This window comes from Mobula birostris, chromosome 20 (genome assembly GCF_030028105.1).
Source record: "Mobula birostris isolate sMobBir1 chromosome 20, sMobBir1.hap1, whole genome shotgun sequence".
NCBI classification, from domain to species: domain Eukaryota; kingdom Metazoa; phylum Chordata; class Chondrichthyes; order Myliobatiformes; family Myliobatidae; genus Mobula; species Mobula birostris.
Window position 1 is genome coordinate 33,174,433 of NC_092389.1, and position 17,396 is coordinate 33,191,828.

The following is a 17,396-nucleotide window of genomic DNA, read 5'->3' on the forward strand; positions in this document are numbered from 1 at the left end:
GCATCCGGAGACTTGATCTCCACTGCCTTCTGGGGCAGAGCATTCCACATATCCACCACTCTCTGGATGAAAAGGTTTTTCCTCAACTCCGTTCTAAATGGCCTACCCCTAATTCTTAAACTGTGGTCTCTGGTCTGGACTCACCCATCAGCAGGAACATGCTTCTTGCCTCCAGTGTGTCCAGTCCCTTAATAATCTTATATGTTTCAATCAGATCCCCTCTCATCCTTCTGAATTCCAGTGTATACAAGCCCAGTCACTCCAATCTCTCAACATATGACAGTTCCGCCATCCCGGGAATTAACTTTGCGAACCTACGTTGCATTCCCTCAATAGCAAGACTGTCCTTCCTCAAATTTGGAAACCAAAACTGCACACAATACTCCAGGTGTGGTCTCACCAGGGCACTGTACAGCTGCAGAAAGACCTCTTTGCTCTTATACTCAATTCCCTTTGTTATGAAGGCCAGCATGCCATTAGCTTTCTTCACTGCCTGCTGTACCTGCATGCTTGCTTTCAGTGACTGATGTACAAGAACACCTAGATCTCGTTATACTTCACTTTTTCCTAACTTGACTCCGTTTGGATAATAATCTGCCTTCCTGTTCTTACCACCAAAATGGATAACCTCACATTTATCCACATTAAACTAAATCTGTCATGCATCCACCCTCTCACCCAGCCTGTCCAAGTCACCTTACATTCTCATAACATCCTCCTCACATTTCACACTGCCACCCAGCTTTGTGTCATCTGCAAATTTGCTAATATTACTTTTAATTTCTTCACCTAAATCATTAATGTATATTGTAAACAGCTGCGGTCCCAGCACGGAACCCTGAGGTACCCCACTGGTCACTGCCTGCCATTCCAAAAGGGACCCGTTAGTCGCTACTCTTTGTTTCCTGCCAACCAGCCAATTTTCAATCCATGTCAGTACTCTGCTCCCAATACCATGTGCCCTAATTTTGCCCACTAATCTCCAATGTGGGATTTTATCAAAGGCTTTCTGAAAGTCCAGGTACGCTACATCCACTGGCTCTCCCTTGTCCATTTTCATAGTTACATCCTCAAAAAATTCCAGAAGATTAGTCAAGCGCGATTTCCCCTTTGTAAATCCATGCTGACTCGGACCAATCCTGTTACTGCTATCTAGATGTGTCGTAATTTCATCTTTTATAGTTGATTCCAGCATCTTTCCCACCATTGGTGTCAGGCTAACCAGTCTATAATTCCCTGTTTTTTCTCTTCCTCCTTTCTTGAAAAGTGGGACAACATTAACCACCCTCTAATCCACAAGAACTGATCCTGCATCTATAGAACATTGGAAAATGATTACCAATGCATCCACAATTTCTAAAGCCACTTCTTTAAGTACCCTGGGATGCAGACCATCAGGTCCCGGGGACTTATCAGCCTTCAGACCCAACAGTCTATCCAACACCATTTCCTTACCCTAGGTCCTTTGGCCACTATTATATCAGGGAGATTGTTTGTGTCTTCCCTAGTGAAGACGATCCAAAGTACCTGTTCAACTCGAGGTAAAGGAGCCATTAGGAGGTAGTGACCATAATATGATAAGTTTTAATCCACAATTTGCGAGGGAGAAGGGAAGATCGGAAGTGTCAGTATTACAGTTGAACAAAGGGGACTGTGGAGCCATGAGGGAGGAGCTGGCCAAAGTTGACTGGAAAGATACTCTAGCAGGGATGACAGTGGAACAACAATGGCAGGTATTTCTGGGAATAATACAGAAGATGTAGGATCAGTTCATTCTAAAGAGGAAGAAAGATTCTAAGGGGAGTAAGGGGTGATGGTGGATGACAAGGGAAGTCAAGGACAGTATAAAAATAAAAGAGAGGAAGTATAAAATAGCAAGGATGAGTGGGAAGCCAGAGGATTGGGAGACTTTTAAGGAGCAACAGAAGATAACTAAAAAGGGGGGGAAAGATGAGGTACGAAGGTAAGCTAGCCAAGAATATAAAGGAGGATAAGGTATTGGGGGCAGAGTACTGACATGGATTGAAAATTGGCTGGCTGACAGGAAACAAAGAGTAGCGATTAACGGGTCCCTTTCGGAATGGCAGGCGGTGACCAGTGGGGTACCGCAGGGTTCAGTGCTGGGACCGCAGCTATTTACAATATATATTAATGATTTTGATGAAGGGAATAAAAGTAACATTAGCAAATTTGCAGATGACACAAAGCTGGGTGGCAGTGTGAAATGTGAGGAGGATGTTATGAGAATGCAGGGTGACTTGGACAGGTTGGGTGAGTGTGCAGATGCATGGCAGATGCAGTTTAATGTGGATAAATGTGAGGTTATCCACTTTGGTGGCAAGAACAGGAAGGCAGATTATTATCTCAATGGTGCCAAGTTAGGAAAAGAGGAAGTACAACGAGATCTAGGTGTCCTTGTTCATCAGTCACTGAAAGTAAGCATGCAGGTACAGCAGGCAGTGAAGAAAGCTAATGGCACGTTGGCCTTCATAACAAGGGGAGTTGAGTATAGGAGCAAAGAGGTCCTTCTGCAGTTGTACAGGGCCCTGGTGAGACCACACCTGGAGTACCGTGTGCAGTTTTGGTCTCCAAATTTGAGGAAGGGCATTCTTGCTATGGAGGGAGTGCAGTGTAGGTTCACTGGGTTAATTCCCGGGATGGCGGGAATGTCATATGTTGAAAGATTAGAGCGACTGGGCTTGGCTTGTATACACTGGAATTTATAAGGATGAGAGAGGCTCTGATTGAAACATATAAGATTATTAAGGGATTGGACACGCTAGAGGCAGGAAACATGTTCCCGATGTTGGGGGAGTCCAGAACCAGAGGCCACAGTTTAACAATAAGGGGTAGGCCATTTAGAACGGAGTTGAGGAAAAACTTTTTCACACAAGGGTTGTGGATCTGTGGAATGCTCTGCCCCAGAAGGCAGTGGAGGCCAATTCTCTGGATTCTTTCAAAAAAGAGTTAGTTAGAGCTCTAAAAGATAGCGGATTGAAGGGATATGGGGAGAAGGCAGGAAAAGGGTACTGATTGCGGATGATCAGCCATGATCACAGTGAATGGTGGTGCTGGCTCGAAGGGCTGAATGGCCTACTCCTGCACCTATTGTCTATTGACTCCCCTTTCCTTGTTCCCCATAATAAATTCACCCGTTTCTCTCTTCAAGGGCCCAATTTTGGTCTTAACTATTTTTTTCCTTTTCACATACCTAAAGAAGCTTTTACTATCCTCCTTTATATTCTTGGCTAGTTTACCTTTGTACCTCATTTTTTCTCTGCGTATTGCCTTTTTAGTTATCTTCTGTTGCTTTTTAAAAGTTTTCCAATCCTCCGGCTTCCCACTCATCTTTGCTATGTTATACTTCTTCTTGTTTATTTTTATACTGTCCATTACTTCCCTTGTCAGCCACGGCCTCCCCTTACTCCCCTTAGGATTTTTCTTCCTCTTTGGAATGAACTGATCCTGCACCTTCTGCATTATTCCCAGAAACACTTGCCATTGTTGTTTCACTGTCATCCCTGCTAGGGTATTGTTCCATTGAACTTTGGTCAGATCCTCCCTCATAGGTCCATAGTCCCCTTTGTTTAACTGTAATACTGACACTTCAGAGTTTCCCTTGTCTCTTTCAATTTGTAGATTAAAACTTATCATATTATGGTCACTACCTCTTAATGGCTCCTTTACCTTAAGGTCCCTGATCAAATCCGGTTCATTGCACAACACTAAATCTGGAATTGCGTTCTCTCTGGTAGGCTCCAGTGCAAGCTGTTCTAAGAATCCATCTCGGAGGCACTCCACAAACTCCCTTTCTTGGGGTCCAGTACCAACCTGATTCTTCCAGTCTACCTGCATGTTGAAATCCCCCATAACAACTGTAGCATTACCTTTGCTACATGCCAATTTTAACTCTTGATTCAGATTACACCCTACATCCAGACTACTATTTCAAGGGGAATAGAATATAAAAGCAAGGCGATAAATGCTGAAGATTTATAAAACACTGATCAGGTTGCACTGGAGTGTTGTCAACAGTTTTGGGCCCCTTAACTCAGGAAGGATGTATTGTCATTAGAGAAAGTCCAGAGGAGGTTCATGAGGATGATTCCAGGATCGAAGGGGTTAACATATGAGGAGTGTTTGGCAGCTTTGGATCTGTACTCGCCAGAATTTAGAAGAATGCCGGGGAATCTCATTGAAATCTACTGAATATTGAAAGGGCGAGATAGGGTGGATGTGAAAAGGATGTTTCCTCTTGTGGGGGTATCCAGAACTAGAGGGCACAGCCTCAAAACTGAGGGGTGACCTTTCAGAACAAAAGTAAGGAGGAATTCTTTTAGCCAGAGTGTTGAATCTGTGGAATGCTCTGCCACAGACTGCAGTGGAGGCCAAGTCTGTGGGTATATTCAAAGGGGAAATTGATAGATTCCTGATTTATCGGGTCCTAACTCTGCTCCTATATCTTGTGGTCTTATGGTCCTTTCTCACCTCAGCTTTACAGATTGTGAACCGAGTAGGCAGACATGACTGACTTTCTTTCCCTCCCTCCCTCTTTTGTGTCCTACCAACTCTTGCATCTTTCTCCACAGCCAGTTTGATTTGGCTGGTTGGTAACCGTAAAGCCAGAGGGCCAACCTGCCACCCAGTCTGGAGAGGGCACTGGAGCTACAGGCTCAGACATTGGTATGTTGCAGAGGGTGTCTTAGAATTTGGATTGCCACAAATGAACCCTCAGCATGATTAGCCTGCAGCCAGGGAAGGGGCAGAGAGCGAGTCAGGTACCAGCTTCCTGGAGGATGAGGTCACACGCGAGCACTGATGCAAAGGATTCAGTTTGCATGTTACTTGATACTTCGACCCTCGCAGTGTCTGTTGTGGTGGTTAGTCATAATGCCAAGAAGCTGAACAGTTGTAACTGAGACTGGAAAGTCCCTGTTATAAAGCGTGATTAAACAAAAATATAGTGCTGAGAAGGTAGGTGGAGTTAAAGCAGTCTGGTATTAATAAATAAAATCCAGAAATGCATGCCATGAGTTGCTATAATGGACACGTGATGAAGTAGACATCCAAAATATTCCTCCTGTATTCGGTCTGACTGTTCTTTGGTCACTTAATTCAACTGCAAGCAGCCTGAGTTGTTTTGGCAGGTACCCGTGTGTGTTGCTTTCTATACCTCCTCTGACTCAATAAGGTTGATGTGTATCTGTTGCAATCAAAGCGCTTGTGCTAAAAGTGGAAAAGTAGTGCAACTGGAGCACAAATATCAACTGTTGCAATCAGCCCAGGTAGGGTCAGATAAGGCAGCTATCATTTAGCATGCTGATAGAATCATTTCATGCATCATTCATCATCAAACTATGATGCTAAATTCAGCTGGCAAGGGGTGCAGCTTGCAGGAACCTCTCAACATTCTGTCAAGAGAGTTGAGATTACAGCGAAGAAGCCCAATGCGTCTGTTCCAGTTATCGTCCCACAGAGTCGCTGTAGCAATGCTGTACTCTTCCATGTACTTCTTGGCTCCGCATAATGCTCTTAAGATTTATATATGATTTTTGTGTGACTCCCGTACCTAATAACGTGGCCACTGTGTGTATGTTCATGGTCTTCTGCTGCTGTAGCCCATCCACTTCAAGGTTCGACATGCCATACATTCAGAAATGCTCTTCTGCATACTACTATTATATTTGAGTTACTGTCGCCTTCCTGTCAGCTTGAACCAGTCTGGCCATTCTCCTCCGAATTCTCTCATTAGCAAGGCATTTTTGCCCACAGAACTGCTGCTCACAGGATGTTTTTTCCTTTTTTTTTAACCAAACTCCAGGGACTGTTGTGACCATAAGCCCATAAGATATAGAAGCAGAAGTAGGACATTCGGCCCATCAAGTCTGCTCCGCCATTCCATCATGGGCTGATCCAATTCTTCCAGTCATCCCCACTCCTCTCTGCCTTCTCCCCATACCCTTTGATGCCCTGGCTAATCAAGAACCTATCTATCTCTGCCTTAAATACACCCAATGACTTGGCCTCCACAGCCACTCGTGGAAACAAATTCCACAGATTTACCACCCTCTGACTAAAGTAATTTCTCCGCATCTCTGTTCTAAATGGACGTCCTTCAATTCTGAAGTCGTGCCCTCTTGTCCTAGACTTCCCTACCATAGGGAATAACTTTGCCATATCTAATCTGTTCAGGCCTTTTAACATTCGGAATGTTTCTATGAGATCCCCCATCATTCCCCTGAACTCCAGGGAATACATCCCAAGAGCTGCCAGGCTTTCCTCATATGGTAACCCTTTCATTCCTGGAATCATTCTCATGAATCTTTTCTGAACCCTCTCCAATGACAGTACATCCTTTCTAAAATAAGAAACCCAAAACTGCACACAATACTTCAAGTGTGGTCTTACAAGTGACTTATAGAGCCTCAACATCACATCCCTGCTCTTATATTCTATACCTCTAGAAATTAATTCCAACATTGCATTCGCCTTCTTCACCACTGACTCAACCTAGAGGTTAACCTTTAGGGTATCCTGCACAACGACTCCCCAGTCCCCTTGCATCTCTGCGTTTTGAATTCTCTCTCCATCTAAATAATAGTCTGCCCGTTTATTTCTTCCACCAAAGTGCATGATCATAAACTTCCAACATTGTATTTCATTTGCCCCTTCTTTGCCCATTCCCCTAAACTATCTAAGTCTCTCTGCAGACTGTCTGCTTCCTCAACACTACCTGCTCCTCCACCTATCATTGGCAAATTTAGCAACAAATCCATTAATCCCATTGTCCAAATCATTATCATTGACATACATCGTAAAAAGCAGCGGTTCCAAAACCGACCCCTGTGGAACTCCACTGGTAACCGGCAGCCAGCCAGAATAGGATCCCTTTATTCCCACTTTCTGTTTTCTGTTGATCATCCAATGCTCCACCCATGCTAGCAACTTCCCTGTAATTCCATGGGCTCTTATCTTGCTAAGCAGCCTCATGTGCGGCACCTTGTCAAAGGCCTTCTGAAAATCCAAATACACCACATTTACTGCATCTCCATGTTGAGGGTGAAAATTTCTGGAGATCAGCAGTTTCTGAGATACTCAAACAGTCATTTCTTTGTCAAAGTTACTTAGATCGCATTTCTTTGTCATTCTGGTATTTGGTCGGAACAACAACTGAACCTCTTGACCAGGTCTGCATGTTTTTATGTATTGTGTTACTGCCACATGATTGACTGATTAGATACTTGCATTAATGAGCAATTGGACAGGTGTCCCTAATAGAGTGGCCACTGAGTGTATTCCCCAGTCAGGTTGCGTGAAACTTGAAGGGGAATTTGTAGGTGCTGATATCCCAAGCATTTGCTGCCGTTATCTTTTTTAGTGATAGAAGTTGGGAGGTTGTAGACAGTACACACTGCCTCCATTAAGAGTTGGTTGTGCAGAAAATGGATGGTTAGGGTGGTGGATGGTTGCCAAACAAAGGTGCTACACTGTCCAGGATGATGTTCTTCATCACACTCCATGTGTATCTTGTGGAAAGATCTTGGGGTCTCCAGAAAGATGGACACCCAGCCTCTGACTTGCTTTTGTAGCCACAGTATTTATGAGATTGGTCCATTGAGCTTCTGGTCAATCGTAACTCTCAGGATATTAATAGTGGGAGACTTGGTGAAGCTGTTGAATGTCAAGGGAGGGTAGATTCTCCATTGTTGGAAATGGTCATTGCTTGGCACTTTTCTAGCCCAAATACATCAATGTTTTCTAAGTCCTGCTGTATGTGCTGCTTTAGTTGCAAATGGAACTGAACATATTGTGATCATCAGCAAATGCCCTCTTAGCATTTCTGTCCTTAGGAAGGAAGGTTATTGAAGAAGCAGTTGATGGTTGGGCCCAGGGCATTGCCTTGGGTCCTCCCATAGTGATGTCCTGGGCTAGGATGATGACAGCAACTATCTTCCAGTGAGACAGGTGTAACTCCAGTTACTGGAGTGTTTTCCCCTTGATGTCCATTAACATCGGTACTACCAGTCCCTTGTTACACTCGGTCAAATGCTGCTTTGATGCCGCTCTCTTCTCACTTCCAGAATTCATCCCTAAGGCCTATATTTGTGCTCAGTACTCCAGGTAAAACCCAGATTGGGCATTGATCAATAAGTTATCGATGGCACCAATGATGACATCTTCCCTCAATTGGCTGATGACTGAGAGAGAACTGATAGAGTGATTATTGTGTCCGTTGGTTGGCTAGCAGTACTAGAACTGTACTGGAACAACTTGGCTACAGGCTCAACCCCTTGTGTTCGCAAGTCTTCAGGGGTGTTTTCTGATCCCAGAGCATGTACTGTGTTCACTGCTCTCACATGTTTATTGATATCACATGGTGTGAGCTGAATTGACTGAAGACTGGCTTCTGTAATGGTGAGGAACTGAGAAGGATGCTGTCGTGAGTCACTGATTTGGCATTTCTGGTTGAACATGCTGTGAATGCTCCGTACTTGATTTTGGCAAGCAGGATTCATGTGTCTGGCTAATGACACCTCACCAGAACTACCTACTGCGTTCTCCTTTTGCTGTTTTGCATTCGCAAAGTAGTCTGTCCCACCTCATCAGTTTTAGATTTGCCTATTGCTGCTCCTCGCACGTCCCTCTGCACTCTGTATTCTGCATGGAACCGGGGTTGTTCCCTTAATTGATACTATTGATAGGCGGGGGGGGGGAATATTTCAGGCCATCAGGTTACAGAATGGAGATGAGTAGATGAATATCACTGCTCCTGTTGCCGGGCCTCAACACGTTCCCCCTGCGAACTGATGGGACTTCCCTGTGGGCGTTCTGGTGTCCTCCCACGTCCCATTCGTTGACTGGTGGGCTCATTGACCAACATAGGTGGGAGGCAGATCAAGGTAAGTTAATGCATGAGTGAGCTTCACCATGGGCCGGTCCCAAGCCTGGCTGCGAAAGGAGGGGTATTGGTCAAGAGGCTAGCAGCCCTATCCTGTAAAAATCCAGAGCTACATATCCGCCAACAGAAGTTAAAAAATCTCATACCTGGAGAGGAAGGATATTCGAAGATGGGCTACACCTGGGAACAACTTGAAAGACTGGCCCAGGACAGAAGATTCTGGCAGGGTGCTGTTGGTGGCCTACACTCCAGGAGGGGTGATAGGCTTAAGTAAGTAAGTAATGGGCAGGTGAGAAAGAATGGCCTGCAGGGAAATGCTCAGGGAACAGGATGTCGGTGATTATTCTGAGAGCCAGCAGAGATGGGCCAAATAGCCTAATTTCTCTTTTACAAGAAAATATGAGAAACAAAATATGCATACATATGAAAACAGTGATTATATAGAAGTATTGTGGCAATCCACTTTCTACACAAGTGAACCGGCTCACAAAATAGCCCGCTTGCGGGGAGAGACTTTTGTAATGCACCTCTGACGTCATTTCCGCCCGGAGAGGGCTGGAAGGGAACTGCTTAAGAGCCAGTGCCGCAAAGTTTCAATAAACGAGTTTCGAGTGCGACTTACAGACTGCGTGTCGTTATTTCTAGCTCTGTGTGTAGCACATCACTATATTAGTGACCCTGACGGTCCAAACGGGATTTGGACCAAAGATGATCGACTCTTCATCTGTTCACGCAGTTTCGCTAAAACTGCCAACTTTCTGGATGCTGCGACCACGCGTGTGATTTGACCAAGCAGAAGCCCAGTTCCAGATTCGGCAGATATCTTCGGATTCCACACGTTACTGTTACGTGGTGAGCTCCCTTGACCAGGAGACAGCCGCACAAGTTGGGGATTTCATACAGTCACCCCCCGAAGAAGGCAAATATGCAACATTCAAAGTGCTGCTCATAGAGACCTTTGGCCTCTCACGGTGTAAGTGAGGTGCCCGCTTGCTGCACCTGGATGGTTTGGGAGACAGGCCGCCATCAGCATTAATGAACAAGATGCTGGCCCTGGCTGAAGGACACAAGCCCTGCCTCATGTTTGAGCAGGTATTCCTAGAACAACTGCTCGAGGACATACATCTGCTGCTGGCCGACGCAGATTTCAGTGACCCCCGGAAGGTGGCGGCCTGGGCAGGTATGCTGTGGAAAGCCAAGAGGGAGAGCGGGTCGTCCGTCGGACAGATTACCAAGCCACGCGCCCAGCAGTAGGCCAGACCAGGCCCGGCAACGGAGCGCACACGACCCAGAGGCAGGAGTGAGGAGGCCAATGAATAGTGGTGTTTCTACCACCAGCGGTGGGGCACAGAAGCCCGCCGTTGTCTCCCGCCCTGCAAGTTCCTGGGAAAACGCCAGGGCCAGCTGCCGCTAATGGCTACAGCAGCTGGCCACCAGGACAGCCTCCTGTACGTCTGGAACAAACAGTCGGAACACCACTTCTTGGTTGATACCGGAGCGGAGATCAGCGTCTTACCCCCGATGGGGTATGACACCCGCAACAGGGCGACGGGACCCACCCTGAGGGCCGCAAACGGCAGCAAGATTCGGACCTACGGCACCCGCACAGTGCAGCTACAGTTCAGCGCCAGCCGGTTCACGTGGGACTTCACACTGGCCGACATGGCCCAACCACTCCTGGGGACGGACTTCTTGCGAGCCCACAGCCTGCTGGTCAACTTGCAAGGGAAAGACTGGTCCATGCCAAGTCTTTCCAGACGTTCTCCCTAGGTAAAGCCAAGTTGCCGGCCCCACGCCTGGACTCCATCACGCTGTCTGATAACGAATTCATCAGAATCCTGGTGGACTTTCCATCGGTTCTGGCACCGCAGTTCACAGCAGCCATGCCCAAACACGGAATACAGCACCACATTTCGACCCAGGGACCACCCCTCCATGCCCACGCACAAAGGCTCCCCCCGGACAAGCTCCGCCTGGCAAAGGAAGAGTTCAAGAGGATGGAGGAATTGGGGATCGTACGGCGGCCTCCCCCTTGCACATGGTGCCCAAAGCAGCCGGGGGCTGGAGACCATGCGGCGACTACCACAGACTGAACGAGGCTACAACTCTAGACTGCTACCCTGTGCCGCACATACAGCACTTTGTAGCAAACCTGCATGGGGCAAGCATCTTTTCCAAAGTAGACCTTGTCCGGGGGTACCATCAAATCTTGTTACACCCTGAAGACATCCCCAAAACAGCACTCATCACCCCGTTCGGCCTGCTCGAATTCCTCCAAAGCCATTCAGCCTGAAGAGTGCCAAACAGACGTTCCAGCGAGTAATGGATGCGGAGGGACGCGACCTGGACTTTGCGTTCATCTGTTTGGACGACATCCTCATAGCCAGCAGTAGTCATCAGGAGCATCTGTCCCACTTCCGCCAGCTCTACTCCCGCCTGAGTGATTTTAGCCTCACGATCAACCCGGCCAAATATCAGTTCGGACTCGACACCATCGACTTCCTGGGCCACAGGATTATCAAAGACAGGGCAACACCTCTGCCCGCCAAGGTAGACACGATCCGCCACTTCGCCCAGCCCAACACAGTCAAAGGTCTGCAGGAGTTCGTTGGTATGGTGAACTTCTACCACCGCTTCCTCCCCTCAGCAGCCCTTTGTTCACCCTGATGTCGGGTAAAGGCAAGGACATTACTTGGGACGAAGAGGCCGCGGCCGCTTTCGTTAAAACCAAGGAAGCCTTGGCAGACGCCGCGATGCTGGTGCACCCCAGAATGGACGTTCCAACCTCCCTCACAGTGGACGCATCCAACACAGCAGTCGGTGGGGTGCTGGAGCAACTCATCGAGGGGCGCTGGCAACCCCTGGCATTCTTCAACAGCCACCTACGGCCACCCAAACTCAAGTACAGTGCCCTCAACCGGGAGTTGTTTGCACTATACCTGGCAATCCGGCATTTCAGGTACTTCTTAGAAGGCAGGCCATTCACCACATTCACGGAGCACAAACCGTTGACCTTCGCATTCATGAAGGTGTCCGATCCCTGGTCGTCCCGCCAGCAGCGATATGTCTTACATCTCCAAGTACACGACGGACATCCAGCATGTCTTGGGAAAGGACAATGTCGTGGCGGACGTGCTCTCCAGACCAGCTATCCAGGCCCTGTCCCAGGGGGTGGACTATGCAGCACTGGCAGAGGCGCAGCAGGCAGACGACGAGATGCCCAGCTACAGGACCGCAGTCTCGGGTTTGCAGCTGCAAAACTTTCTCGCAGGCCCAGGTGAGAGGACCCTCCTGTGTGACGTGGCTGCCGGCCAGCCTCGCCCCATCGTCCCGGCAGCCTGGCGGCAGCGAGTTTTCAACTCCATGCACGGCTTGGCGCACCCATCTATCAGGACAACTGTCCGGATGGTCTCCAGCAAGTTCGTGTGGCACGGACTTCGCAAACAGGTCAGTGAATGGGCCAAAACGTGCATGCAGTGCCAAACGGCCAAGGTGCAGCGGCACACCAAAGCCCCGCCGCAGCAGTTTGAACCCACCCGCCGGAGGTTCGACCACATTCATGTGGATATCATGGGGCCCCCGCCAGCATCATGAGGAGCATGGTACCCCCTAACTATGACAGACCGGTTCACGAGATGGCCAGAGGCAGTCCCGCTCAACGAGACCACCGCCGATTCCTGCGCCCGTGCACTAATTGCAACCTGGGTAGAACGCTTCAGGATACCAGCTCACATTACCTCTGACAGAGGCGCCCAGTTCACCTCCAGCCTGTGGTCAGCTGTGGCCAGCCTGTTGGGAAGACAATTACACCACACAACTGCTTACCATCCACAGTCGAACGGACTAATGGAGCGTTTCCACCGTCACTGGAAGTTGGCTCTCATGGCCCGCCTGAAAGGGTCTAACTGGGTGGATGAGCTTCCCTGGGTCCTGCTCGGAACCCGCACAGCACCCAAAGAGGACCTGCACACCTCATCGGCCGAGCCGGTGTACGGCACACCCCTGGTCGTCCCAGGAGAGTTTATACCAGCCTCAAGGGGGCAAGAGGAAGAACCCACAGCAGTCCTGGACAGACTACGCGAAAGGCTCGGCAACCTGGCCCCCATACCGACTTCACGACACAGATAGGTCCCGACCTGCGTACCCAAAGACCTGCAGAACTGTAAGCTTGTATTCGTACGAAGGGGCGCACACCGGGCACCGCTACAGCGGCCGTTCAAGGTGATCAGTAACAATAGGTCCACGTTCGTGCTGGACATTGGGGGAAAGAGAAGGTTTTCACGGTGGACCGACTCAAACCGGTCCATGTGGACTTGGCACAGCCGGTCGAGGTTCAGGCACCGCGGTGTAGAGGCAGACCGCCCAAACAGAAACTGATCCAGACTGTGGACATTGGGGGTGTATCGCTGGTTCTGGGGGGGGGGGGGCGCGGTTCTGTGGCGACCCACTTTCTACACAAGCGAACCGGCTCACAAAGTAGCCCGCATGCGGGGAGAGACTTTTGTAATGCACCTCTGACATCACTTCTGCCCGGAGAGGGCTGGAAGGGAACTGCTTAAAAGCCAGTGCCGCGAAGTTTGAATAAACGAGTCTCGAGTACAACTTACATAGTCATAGTCATACTTTATTGATCCCGGGGAAAAATTGGCTTTCGTTACAGTTGCACCATAAGTAATAAATAGTAATAGAAATAGTAATAGTAATATTACTATTAGTAAATAGTAACTAGTAATAGTCATAGAAATAATAAATAGTAATAGAATAGTAGTAGAAAATAGTAATAAATAGTTAAATAGTAATATGTAAATTATGCCAGTAAATTATGAAATAAGTCCAGGACCAGCCTATCGGCTCAGGGCGTCTGACCCTCCAAGGGAGGAGTTGTAAAGTTTGATGGCCACAGGCAGGAATGACTTCCTATGACGCTCTGTGTTGCATCTCGGAGGAATGAGTCTCTGGCTGAATGTACACCCGTGCCCACCCAGTACATTATGTAGTACATGGGAGACATTGGCCAAGATGGCATGCAACTTGGACAGCATCCTCTTTTCAGACACCACCGTGAGAGAGTCCAGTTCCATCCCCACAACATCACTGGCCTTACGAATGAGTTTGTTGATTCTGTTGGTGTCTGCTACCCTCAGCCTGCTGCCCCAGCACACAACAGCAAACATGATAGCACTGGCCACCACAGACTCGCAGAACGTCCTCAGCATTGTCCAGCAACTGTTAAAGGACCTCAGTCTCCTCAGGAAATAGAGACGGCTCTGATCCTTGTAGACAGCCTCAGTGTTCTTAGACCAGTCCAGTTTATTGTCAATTCGTATCCCCAGGTATTTGTTATCCTCCACCATGTCCACACTGACCCGCTGGATAGAAACAGGGGTCACCGGTACCTTAGCTCTCCTCAGGTCTACCACCAGCTCCTTAGTCTTTTTCACATTAAGCTGCAGATAATTCTGCTCACACCATGTGACAAAGTTTCCTACCATAGCCCTGTACTCAACCTCATCTCCCTTGCTGATGCATCCAACTATGGCAGAGTAATCCGAAAACTTCAGAAGATGACAAGACTCTGTGCAGTAGCTGAAGTACAGACTGCGTGTCATTATTTCTATTTCTGTGTGTAGCACATCGCTACAGTATAACCCTTTCACCAGAGCTCGTATGCCAGCTTGGCTCACTAGGTAGCTCTGCTAACAGCTACGTGGCTCAGCAGTGGGCAGACCACCTTTCTAAACAATATACGTCTAGGGTCGGTATGATTTGGGGTTCAAACATTGGGAATTCTGATTAAAGGAACCTTGATTTGAGCGAATACTCTGTAAAGACTGTCCATACACAATTATCGGTCGCCCAGAAACAGCAGTTCATACACCAGCAGAAAATTATAAAGAAAGTATATTTATCAAGTTCAGCTTTATCGAACAGTTAATAAGAAAAAGAAAAGAAAAAATATAAAAGGGCCCATAACAGTTAAATCAGTCTAAATGTGCACATTGACATTGGAGCTCATGTCTGTAGTGGTTGGATCTACTGCTTTAGTCATGGTGCTGAATTCTCATCACCAATCACAGGTAGAACTTCCCTTCCTGGACTCCTTTGTCTCATGAAGCATTCCTTGCATTAAGGTCTTCTCTTCAGATAGGATCCTCCAAGCATCTTCCATGATCCTCTCCTCCCTGCATCTCTCACCAGTAGACCACAAACTTGACACTGTCCGTCAGAAATTGCACCCTGCCCAGCTCTCTCTAGAACCTTTGCTCCATCCCACCATCCTGATTGGCTGACACAACATTTCTAAGTTGGCCAACATGATCGGTCAGGGCATCAAAGGATATGGCAAGAAAGCAGGAGTATGGGGTTGAGTGGGATCCAGGATCAGCCATGATGGAATGGTGGAGCAAAATTGATGGGCTGAATGGCTTAATTCTGCTCCTATGTCTTATAGTCTTACGATCTAATATGGCTCTTTATCTTTAGCCGAATCCAAAAAACTCTCATCAGCCAGACACACTGCCTTTACAGAACACTGCTAAAATAAAATACCTCACAGAATTTCAGTAGAAACCTTAACCAGGGCATTACAGAGGTATACCAAATTATGAGGGATATAGATAAGGTAAATGCAAGCAGGGTTTTTCCACTGAGGTTGGGTAGGACTACAACTAGAGGTCATAGGTTAAGGGTGAAAGGTGAAACATTTAAGGGGATCTGAGGGGAAACTTCTTCACTCAGAGGGCCATGAGAGTGCCAGCACAAGTGGTGCATGTGAGCTCGATTTCAACATTTAAGAGAAGTTTGGGTAGATACGTGGATGGTTGGTGTATGGAGAGCTATGGTCCCGGTGCAGGTCAATGGAAGTAGACAGTTTAAATGGTTTGGTATGGGCTAGAACCCAAAGATTCTCTACTCCGTTGTGAGTTCATTCCTGGTCATCTCATTCTGGAATAGCTGACACATTATTTAATGACAGTGATCTTGGTTCTAGACACCAAGCCAGGAGGCATCTCCCCTTTCGAGCCTTGTGTTGGATAATTTAGTTTCTGATTGACCAGGATCTCCATGTTCCTTTGAGTGAATTGAGAGACTCTCTCCCTCTTCCTTACAGTGACATTCTCTGCTGTGGCTCCAGAACCTGCGCTGCTGCTGAGTGGCTGCTATGGTGGGCGTGCCTTTAAGGGATAATACCTTCCTCACAGAAAAGTCTTGGCAGTTGTTTCAGCTGAGCCAGGTCCTGTCAGGAAGTTGTGGGTCCTATTTTAGTGCGTCATTCTGGATACAGATCACCATCTTTGGCTTCATTTTAGCCAAGTTTGCAACTTTTGCTGAGGACCTGAATTGACATCAGCAAGAATGCAATGAGACTTCAGTGCATCAAAGAATCCAGTGTCTGGGTACCGACTCCCAGAGTTGCCTCTCACTGTTCAAACAGGGCCAATAAATTGAAATAAAATGTGTGCGCAGATTGAGCAAACAGATACTGTGACTGAACTTGGAAAATCTTTTAGAAATGTCTGTTCATTTTTGGTCTTGTGAACCAATAACAAGGGTCTGGCTGTGTCAATAGCAATAGTTTTAAGTCAAGAAGTACCATTACAATAGGAAAACAACAAGGTAAATATATGTAAATTCAAACTGGAGAGCTATCATTATGCTGGGCAGGTCATTCACAGTGAATAGTGTCCAGAATACCACATGCAAAACACTGGTTCACAATACCTTCCTACATCTGTAAAGTAACTGATTACAAATGTGTTATTTTAGAACTTGAGTCTCCCAGGGATGCACATCATTCAAATGTTCACATCATTCATGTTTAAAAATAGCCTTACACCTGTTTCTGATGTCATGCAAAAGCACAAGAAATACCATTTTAGTTCTTTATTGTGGAGAATGACCCAAATCCTCAGGGGGAACTATTATGAAAGGAGTTTTTAGTGAGAGAATACAGGCCCAACTGGACTTAATTATAAAACCATACTTTAACTCCTAACTTGCTACATAAACAGTTACTGTATAACTATTACTCTGATTTGAGTAACTCTGAACAGCCTGAATAACCTTATTCTCCCTGAATAGGCAGCTATTTTGTTAATAGCGATTAAACCTTATCATGACTAGACAGTAATCAAGTCATTTGAAAAGACCATGAATATGGATTGAAAATCAAGGAAGAAAATAAATGAAGAAGGGTGCCAATCAGGTTTTCTCACATGCGGTCTGCATGAAACGACTTTGGCAAAACATCGAGAGAAAATGAAGTGTGTTTCTAACTTTCCAGTGACCGGATTTTCTGCCAATGAGAAAGGAAACCACAAAGTGAACATAAGAAACACATTTCTCAGCAGACACCTGATCGGATCCACGTCCCACAGTTTATCCCAAACTACTGGGTGCCTCAACTTCAGGAGTAAGTCATAAATTAACCCTTGATTAGAAGCTTGTGAGCAAGGTTTTGAAATGGTGTAGTCAAACTTTACGGGTCAGGTACCGA